Source organism: Phragmites australis, chromosome 13 (assembly GCF_958298935.1).
Source record: "Phragmites australis chromosome 13, lpPhrAust1.1, whole genome shotgun sequence".
Taxonomy (NCBI): domain Eukaryota; kingdom Viridiplantae; phylum Streptophyta; class Magnoliopsida; order Poales; family Poaceae; genus Phragmites; species Phragmites australis.
Window position 1 is genome coordinate 9,445,695 of NC_084933.1, and position 9,086 is coordinate 9,454,780.

A 9,086-nucleotide genomic window follows, 5' to 3' on the forward strand; every position below is an offset into this window, starting at 1 on the left:
TATTCATAACTCATGTCAAATGAAGATGTAACTTAAGTTGTACTACTTACTGCTAAATAGGGACGTAATCTAGATTTATCATTTCTACCTAGTGGCTATTTGTTGTAAAAACTTCTAGCAGTAGGTTGGAGGCCTCCAACATATTTTGATCTTACTATATGAAAGTTAGATTAACTAGGTAAACTATCGATAGGTAGTAGTGGGCGTACCTTTACCAGAATAAGGCCTCTATTATGAGGCTTGAAGGCCTCGAAGCCTACGGCTAGGTTAGGAGAGGTGGTCCTCAACCCTCTCGGCTCTTAGCCATATGTCCGGCTCTGGAGGTAATCCATCTGGAGCCTGGAGACAGCGTGTCGGAGGTGGAGCCAAAGGCTAGTCAGGAGAGGTGGTCCTTGACCCCCTCGGACTTAGTCGTTGCCCGGCTCCGGAAGTAATCCATTCGGAGCTTGGCGACGGAGTTCTCCAATTCAGTACTCGTCATTGGGATATTGCATCGTCGGTGGCGGAGTTGGTGGTGAAGGAGCGGGGTCGGAGGGCCAGGGATTTTCCCGGGAGTTTGCCCTAGGCTTCCGACCCATGTGCTGTCCATCACCGGTTCCCTCTGTGGCCAGGTATCCTGCTTGTCTTCTGAGGTACTCATCCAGGAAGGTTGTGAGGGTTCGGTAGTCGTTGGTGTTGCGGTCGTGCCCTGGTCCGTGCGGGATGCACCCGTGTACGTCCGGAGGTACTGGAGCTTGTGGTTGACGTTGAGGTCGTTGCCGGCGGCCGCGGGCCCCGAAGCCCGTGGTTTCCCCAGGGCCTCCTTCCCTTTGTGGAGACCGTCGAGGTCGCCTGGTGAACCGGCTTTCAGAGCCGGAGTGGCTCTGACTATGCCTCCCTGAACGAGGTGGACTTGGGGTTCCCTACGCGTGGTTGGCGTCACGAGGGCTGCGTCGGGGGTGTTGGTGGGGTCTGCGCACTCCGGAGCCTTGCGCCTCCTCGGAACCCTCTTTCATCGAAGGGGCCCGAGGAGGACGCTGGGTGGACAGATTCTCTGAAGATGTTAGCTCACCCGGGGCATCCCAAGTGTTGTCGAAGAAAATACTTTGGGACCAAACCCAGGCAGGAACATCCTTGGGTTCAACCACCTAGAACCACTGGAAAGCGGCATGCTTGGCTGCGACCTCGGCCGTGACCTCTCCTGGTGCAGCGAGATCTTCACCATCCAGAGGCTGGAAGGCCTCCGTGCTATCTAGAGTTTCTGTACCAACCAAAGGTTCTGGGTTGGTCAAGGCTAGAGGAACGCTGTCCCATATGGCAGCGGGGCTGTAGGGTGCATGCGGTGTGCATGGCTAAGATAGTCACAAATATGTTTGTATGGTTGCAATGGTGGATATGGCGGCTAGCGCGTTGGTGGTTTTTCTGGTGAATTTCTACCTCTCTTTAGCACTTATGTATTCGAGTCCCCATGGACGGCGCGCTGTTGGAGCAAGAGATCGTCTTGCCCCAGCAAGTACAGCGAGAATTTCTTCTAAGGAGGAGACTCAAGCTTAGAGATGAGGTTTGAGAGGAAGAAACACCACAAATGTATTTATAGTCAAAAAATGGGTCGGTCTGGGGGAGTATTACAGCATGATTTAGTGTTTGGGCACCTCTGTGTCCTGTGTGTTGCCTTGAGCGTTCTCCTTGTAAACTCCTCTCCCCAGGTGACCACGACCCCGTATTTATAGGGTGGTGCGTAGCTTAGTGTACAAGTTATCACGATGTATAAATATCTAGGACCTGATTGAATTACTAGGTATTATCCCGGATAACTACTTTTTACCCTATATGGAAGATAAATATCTACCATAGTAACTATTGTGGTGCCTGCCCCCTGAGGGTGAACTGGTCACCAATTGTGGCCTGGCGCTGCTCAGTCAAGTGTGTCAAGATGACCATCATTGTGCTGGGGTGTCAGGATAAGCACCATTTGCATCGGCATTAATCGCTCGTCACCTCGTGTCAGGTCAGTTGCAGTGGGTGTCCTTTCTTCCTTGATATTGTCTCCGGGGACCTGCTGTATCTTTTAGGCTTCGAAAGGCCGCACAGGCACTAAAGGGGTCTGCAGCCTCGAGGGTCAGGCCTCCTGTTGAGGGTCCGAAGACCGAAGGCTCTGGAGGGACTTGCTGTAGTTTTGAGTCTTCGGAAGGCCACGTACGTACTGGAGAGATGGCCTGAAGGGGCTTGCAGCCTCTGGAAGTCGGGCCTCGTGCTGAGGGTTCGGAGACCGAGGGCTTCGGAGGGACCTTTGATAGCAATCATCAACCATTATCCTCAGGCTGGTCTATTTCCCCCAACAAAGTAATATTTATGTATCAATCTTATGCATAAAATGGTCTGCCCTCTATGGGTCGTGGACTCTACTATATATATTACCTAGGACAATGAAAACCGAATTGGACTCGTTACAACATAAAAAAGAAACCTAAGCTAAGAGCGATGTTTTATTTTTTCATCTGAGAACGACTCGATACGAATTTCGCAATTGGCTGGATCTGTTGGAAAGTTTATGAAACAAGCTTCCCAGAGGGTATTTACACAGCCCAATCCGACTTCGTATGAGAGACTTATGGTACTTTTAATTGACGTCTATTTGGCTGCAATAAACCAAGTCTGAGTCAGCTTTAACCTTTCCTATTTTGCTTCTCCTTGATTGATTCCGTGTAGAACTTGAAAGGAAAGTCTCCAATGCCTTTGGAAAGTCCATGCACACCTTTAGACACCTTTTGATAACCTTTTTCTCCTACGCATCCCTTAGGTCTTCTTTGTCTATGTGCCAACAAACAATGTAGCTCTTCTTCCTCTTATGCATCGTATTGATCCAAATACCTAAGCAAAAGTAAATTACAAGATTGAGGTAGTATAAAATTCTCCTTAAAATTAATGATATGGTAATTAAGAAACAAGTTCACCTGATCTTGTATTTTCTGGCACATGCTCTTGTAATTGGTCTAGTTGGCAACTCGATGCACATATCTTGATCATTAGGTGGCGGTGAAGAATGTGTCATAAGGTTGTCCTCATTATCTCCCCCCTCTTGAAAAGGTGTCACCCTCACACCGAAGAACGGTGATAAATCAGCAACATTAAATGTAGATCTCAAACCGTACTCATCTCCCAAAAGCTCGATTTTGTATGCATTGTCATTGATTCATTGTAATACTTTAAACGGTCCATCACCTCTTGGCAGCAGCTTTTGACTTGCATCATTCTGGAAAACGATCTTTGCGATAATGTAACCACACTAAATCGTCCGGTTCAAACAATACCTTCTTCGTTTCTTTGTTTGCTTTCTCAGCATTGTACTTCGCCTTCTTCTCAATTTCTTCTTTTGTTTTCAAATGTAATTTTTTGACATAGTCAGCTCGCTTCAACGCTTCCATATTTACTTGGTGTTGACTTGGAAGTGGCAGCAAATCAAGCGGCGTAATTGGTTTAAAACCATACACCACCTCGAAAGGATACATTTGAGTAGTGGAGTGCACAGCCCGGTTATAAGCGAATTCCACATGCGGCAAACAGTCCTCCCACTCTCTTAGATTCTTCTTGATTATGGTACTTAGCAGTTGTGGCGCTCACTCACCGAAGGTGGAGTCACTCTATGTTTCTCTCGCTCTCTCTCACTCTCGACGTGCACATCAATTTTCTGCATTGGAATGTATAGCGATTGGTACGCCCGTCGTGAATAGCAGAATAGTCATATTGCCACAGCGGTCCCAACAGCAAGTAACAAACCGTCATAGGCACAACATCGCAGTCCACAGTGTCGGTATACTTCCCAATAGTAAATGTCACACGCACCATATAGGTCACCTTCACTTCTCTTTATCGCTCAACCATTGCACATGATACGGCCGTGGATGTGGCAAATACTTCAAACCCAACTTATTGCATATGTCTTTGCTTTGTGACAACCAGCTCCATCAATAATAACTTTGCACATCTTGCCGTTATCAAGCTTTGCCCAAGTCTGAAACAAATTACACCGTTGTCGAGTGACGGTGATGGCATCACACTAAGCACTTTGGGTGTGCAAACAATGGAATACTGCTCAGGGTTAGGAAACTCTAGATCACACTCACATTGCTCTATTTCATCAGTGTGCAAAACTGGTGTTGCATCAAATAACTCGTCATCACTAGCCGAAACATACCCATCATTTGTAATAAGCATAACCTTTGTTTTTAGGCAATCTTTCTGAATGGCCAACTCCTTTGCACTTGTGGCAAACGAAGTCACGTGAACGCCCTGTTGACCCCATAGAAGAGGCTACGCTACAAGTCATGATGGACTTGGTTTGCCACAAGTGCAAAGGAGTTGACCATTTTCAGAAAGGTTATGCTTATTACAGATGATGGGTATGTTTCTACTAGTGATGATGAGTTATTTGATGCAACACTAGTTTTGCACACTGATGAGATAGAGCAAGGTGAGTGTGATCCATAGTTTCCTAACCCTGAGTAGTATTCAATTGTTTGCACACCCAAAGTGCTTAGTGTGATGCCATCCTCACTCGAACAACGGTGCAATTTGTTTCAGACTTGGGCAAAGTTTGATAACAGTAAGGTGTGCAAAGTTATTATTGATGGAGGTAGTTGTCACAATTTGGCCAGCAAAGACATGTGTAATAAGTTGGGTTTGAAGTAGTTGCCACATCCATAGCCGTATCATGTGCAATGGTTGAGCGATAAAGAGGAAGTGAAGGTGATCTATATGGTGTGTGCGACATTTACTATTGGGAAATACACCGTCACTGTGGATTGCGATGTTGTACCTATGACGGTCTGTCACTTGCTGTTAGGACAGACATGGCAATATGACCATTCTGCTATTCACGATGGGCATACCAATCGTATACATTCCGATGGAATAATAAGGAGATCATCTTGAAGCCTCTTACACCACAACAGATTGTGAATTCTTCAATGCAGAAAATTGAGGTGCACGTCGATAGTGAGAAAGAGCGAGAGAAACATAGAGTGACTCCACCTTCAGTGAGTGAGCGCCACAAGCCAAATCTGAGTGGTACAAAGAAAAGTGAGAGAGAGAGAGAGAGAGAGAGAGAGAGAGAGAGAGAGAGAGAGAGAGAGAGAAGAGTTCAGTAATGCTAGCCACCAAATCAGAGATGAGAGAATTCAGCAAGGATCCTAATTTGGTGCACTTTGTACTGTTGTACAAGATGCATTACTTTTGACTAACAATGTGATTTTTCTACCTAGTGGTGTTCTAGTGTTTTGCAGGAATTCAGCGATGTGTTTCAGACGGAGGTGCCTGCTGGTTTACCACTGATCAGAGGGATAGAGCATCAAATTGATTTGATTCTAGACGTGACATTACCTAATCGACCACCATACAGTACCAACCCCGAGGAAACGAAAGAAATTCAGAAAGAAGTGCAAGAGCTTCTCTCCAAAGGGTACGTTCACGAAAACTTAAGCCCTTGTGTTGTTCCTGTTATTTTGGTTCCTAAGAAAGATGGTACATAGCTCATGTGTGTAGATTGTAGAGCGATTAACAATATTACTATTCGATGTCGTCACCCTATACCTCGCTTAGATGACATGTTAAACGAATTGAGTTGTGCTGTTATTTTCTCTAAAATTGATTTGCGTAGTGGCATCAGATTAAGATGAAATAAGGGGATGAGTGGAAAACAGCCATTAAGAAAAAATTTGGTTTGTATGAGTGGTTAGTCATGCCGTTTGGTTTAACCAATGCGCCTAGTACTTTTATGCGACTAATGAATCATGTTTTAAGACATTTCATTGGTAAATTCGTAGTTGTGTACTTTGATGATATTTTGATTTACAGTCGTACTGAACCTAAACATATTGATCAAATTCGCCATGTGCTAGAAGTCTTACATGATGCAAAGCTGTTTGGTAACTTAGAAAAATGCACTTCTACAAAAATCGTGTGATATTTCTAGGTTATGTGGTTTCAGTATAGGGAGTAGAAGTAGATGAATCTAAAATTGAAGCTATTAAAAATTGGCCTACACCTGTGAATGTTAATCAAATTTGGAGCTTTCATGGTCTCACTGGTTTTTATCGACGCTTTGTTAAAGATTTTAGCACCATCTCTACCCCTTTGAATGAATTAACTAAAAAGAATGTTGAATTTCGTTGGGGGGAAGCACAACAAGCTGCTTTTGATGAGCTTAAGAAACGATTAACTGAGGCACTGTTAATTATTTTACCTAATTTCACTAATTTTTTTGAAATTGAATGTGATGCTAGTTGAATTGGTATTGGTGGTGTTTTACTGCAAGATGGTAGACCAGTAGCATACTTCAGCGAGAAATTGAAAGGTGCTCAATTGAATTATCCAATCTATGATATGGAGCTTTATGCGTTAGTGCGAGTGTTAGAAGTCTGGCAACATTATTTATGGCCTAAGGAGTTTATTATATATTTTGACCATGAATCCTTAAAACATTTGCAAGGTAAATCTAAACTGAACCGTCGCCATGCTAAGTGGGTTCAATTCATTGAGTCGTTTCCATACATTGTAAAATATAAGAAGGGAAAAGAAAATGTGGTTGCTGATGCTCTTTCTAGGAAAAATGTGCTTTTAAATCATTTAGATGTGCAAGTTCCTGGTTTAATGAGTTTGTGTGATTTATATGCTAATGAACATGATTTCGTTGTTCCCTATACACACTGCATGATGGATTTTTGTTTCGTGCTAACAAATTATGCGTTCCAGAATCATTCGTACGTTTGCTCTTGCTGCAGGAATCTCATGCAGGTGGATTGATGGGGCATTTTGGATGTGAGAAGACATTTTCTATGCTGAGTGATCATTTGTTTTTGGCCTAGGATGAGACGTGATGTGGAAAGGCATGTGCAACGATGTATTACTTGCCACAAGGCCAAATCGAAGTTAAATCCACACGGGTTATATACTCTACCTCTTCCCAATGCACCATGGGAGGATATTAGTATGAATTTTGTTTTAGGATTGCCTCGAACTAAGAGGGGGAGAGATTCTGTTTTTGTTGTTGTGGATCTATTTTTGAAGATGGCACACTTCATTCCGTGCCACAAGAGCAACGATGCATCGCATGTTGCTAACTTGTTTTTTCAGGGAGATCGTGAGGTTGCATGGTGTGCCACGTACCATGGTGTTCATGAGCTACTTCTGGAAGACACTTTGGGGTAAGTTGGGGATGAAGTTGTTATTCAGCACAACTTATCATCCCCAAGCTGATGGTCAAACTGAGGTGGTGAACCGCACACTTTCAACACTGCAAAGGACCATAATCAAGAAAAACCTAGGAGAGTGGGAGGAATGTTTGCCGCACGTGGAATTCGCTTATAACCGGGCTGTGCACTCCACTACTCAGATGTGTCCTTTTGAGGTGGTGTATGGTTTTAAACCGATTACGCCACTTGATTTGCTGCCACTTCCAAGTCAACACCAAGTAAATATGGAAGTGTCAAAGCAAGCTGACTATGTCAAAAAATTACATTTGAAAACAAAAGAAGAAATCGAGAAGAAAGCGAAGTACAATGCTGAGAAAGCAAACAAGAAAAGGAAGAAGGTATTGTTTGAACCGGGCGATTTAGTGTGGTTACATTATCGCAAAGATCATTTTCCAGAACGACGCAAGTCAAAGCTACAGCCAAGAGGTGATGGACCATTTAAAGTATTACAGCGAACCAATGACAATGCATACAAGATCGAGCTTCCGGGAGATGAGTATGGTGTGAGCTCTACATTTAATGTTGATGATTTATCACCGTTTTTCGGTGGTAACAATCTAGCATTGAGGGCGACGCCTTTTCAAGAGGGGGGAGATGATGAGTACAACCTTACGACACATTCTTCACCGCCACCTAATGATCAAGATATACGCATCGAGTTGCCAACTGGACCAATTACAGGAGCACGTGCCAAGAAAATATAAGATTAGGTGAACTTGTTTCTTGATGACCATATCATTAATTTTAAGGAGAATTTTATACTACCCCAATGTTGTAATTTACTTGTGCTTAGGTATTTGGATCAATACGATGCACAAGAGGAAGAAGAACTGCATTGTTTGTTGGCACATGACAAAGAAGAGCCGAGGGATGCGTGGGAGAAAAAGGTTATCACAAGGTGTCTAAAGGTCATATGCAGTTGTACATGGACTTTCTAAAGGCATTGGAGACTTTCCTTTCAAGTTCTACACGGAATCAATCAAGGAGCAGCAAAATAGGAAACATTGAAGCCAACTCGGACTCGGTTTATTGCAGCCAAACAGATGTCGATTAAAAGTACCATAAGTCTCTCATATGAAGTCGGATTGGGCTCTGTAAATAACGTCGGGAAAGCTTATTTGATAATCTTTCCAACGGATCCAGCCCCATTGCCAAATTCGTATTGAGTCGGTCTCAGTCATAAAAAATAATACATTAGTCTTAGCTTAGGTTTCCTTTTTTTTATGTTGTAACGAATCCAATTCAATTTCCATAGTCCTAGGTAGTATATATAGTAGAGTCCACAACCCATAGAGGATAGACCACTTTCTCCATGAAACATAGCTATTGCTTGTTCTTTCACACCAGCGTTCATGCGAGGACAGTTGAGAGAGAATTAGGCAATCATTGTTTATCGTTTTGCAATCCAAGGTCAAGTTGTCATTCCGTTGGGAATTGGGGACTTAGCGATCGTCACTCGTGGTCTTGCGACGATCATCTACAGGTGCGTGTTGGGCGTATCCCGAAGAGTTGAGGGTTTGTGCATTGGTGCAAGTGTTCAGCTAGCGACATCGTCTACTTCACATCTTTGTCATCGGCTCTTCCCGAGATGATCGAGTCGCCCCCGTATCACTCATTTGTGATGCACCATTTTTTTAATTAGAAAACGACATTTCGGAGAGTCATGTGTTTGAACCCGAAGGCGTGACACTAGATTTCGTGAGTGAAGAACATGAAGCACTTTTCTGTACTACCACATATTTGAATATGGTAAAGATGAGTTGAATACCTCATGGTGCTATAACCTTTGGCTTGTTGGCCTATGGTGTGAGCAAAGCATGCTTGTAGAGGCATCTAGGCTGCTTAGGACATAGACCT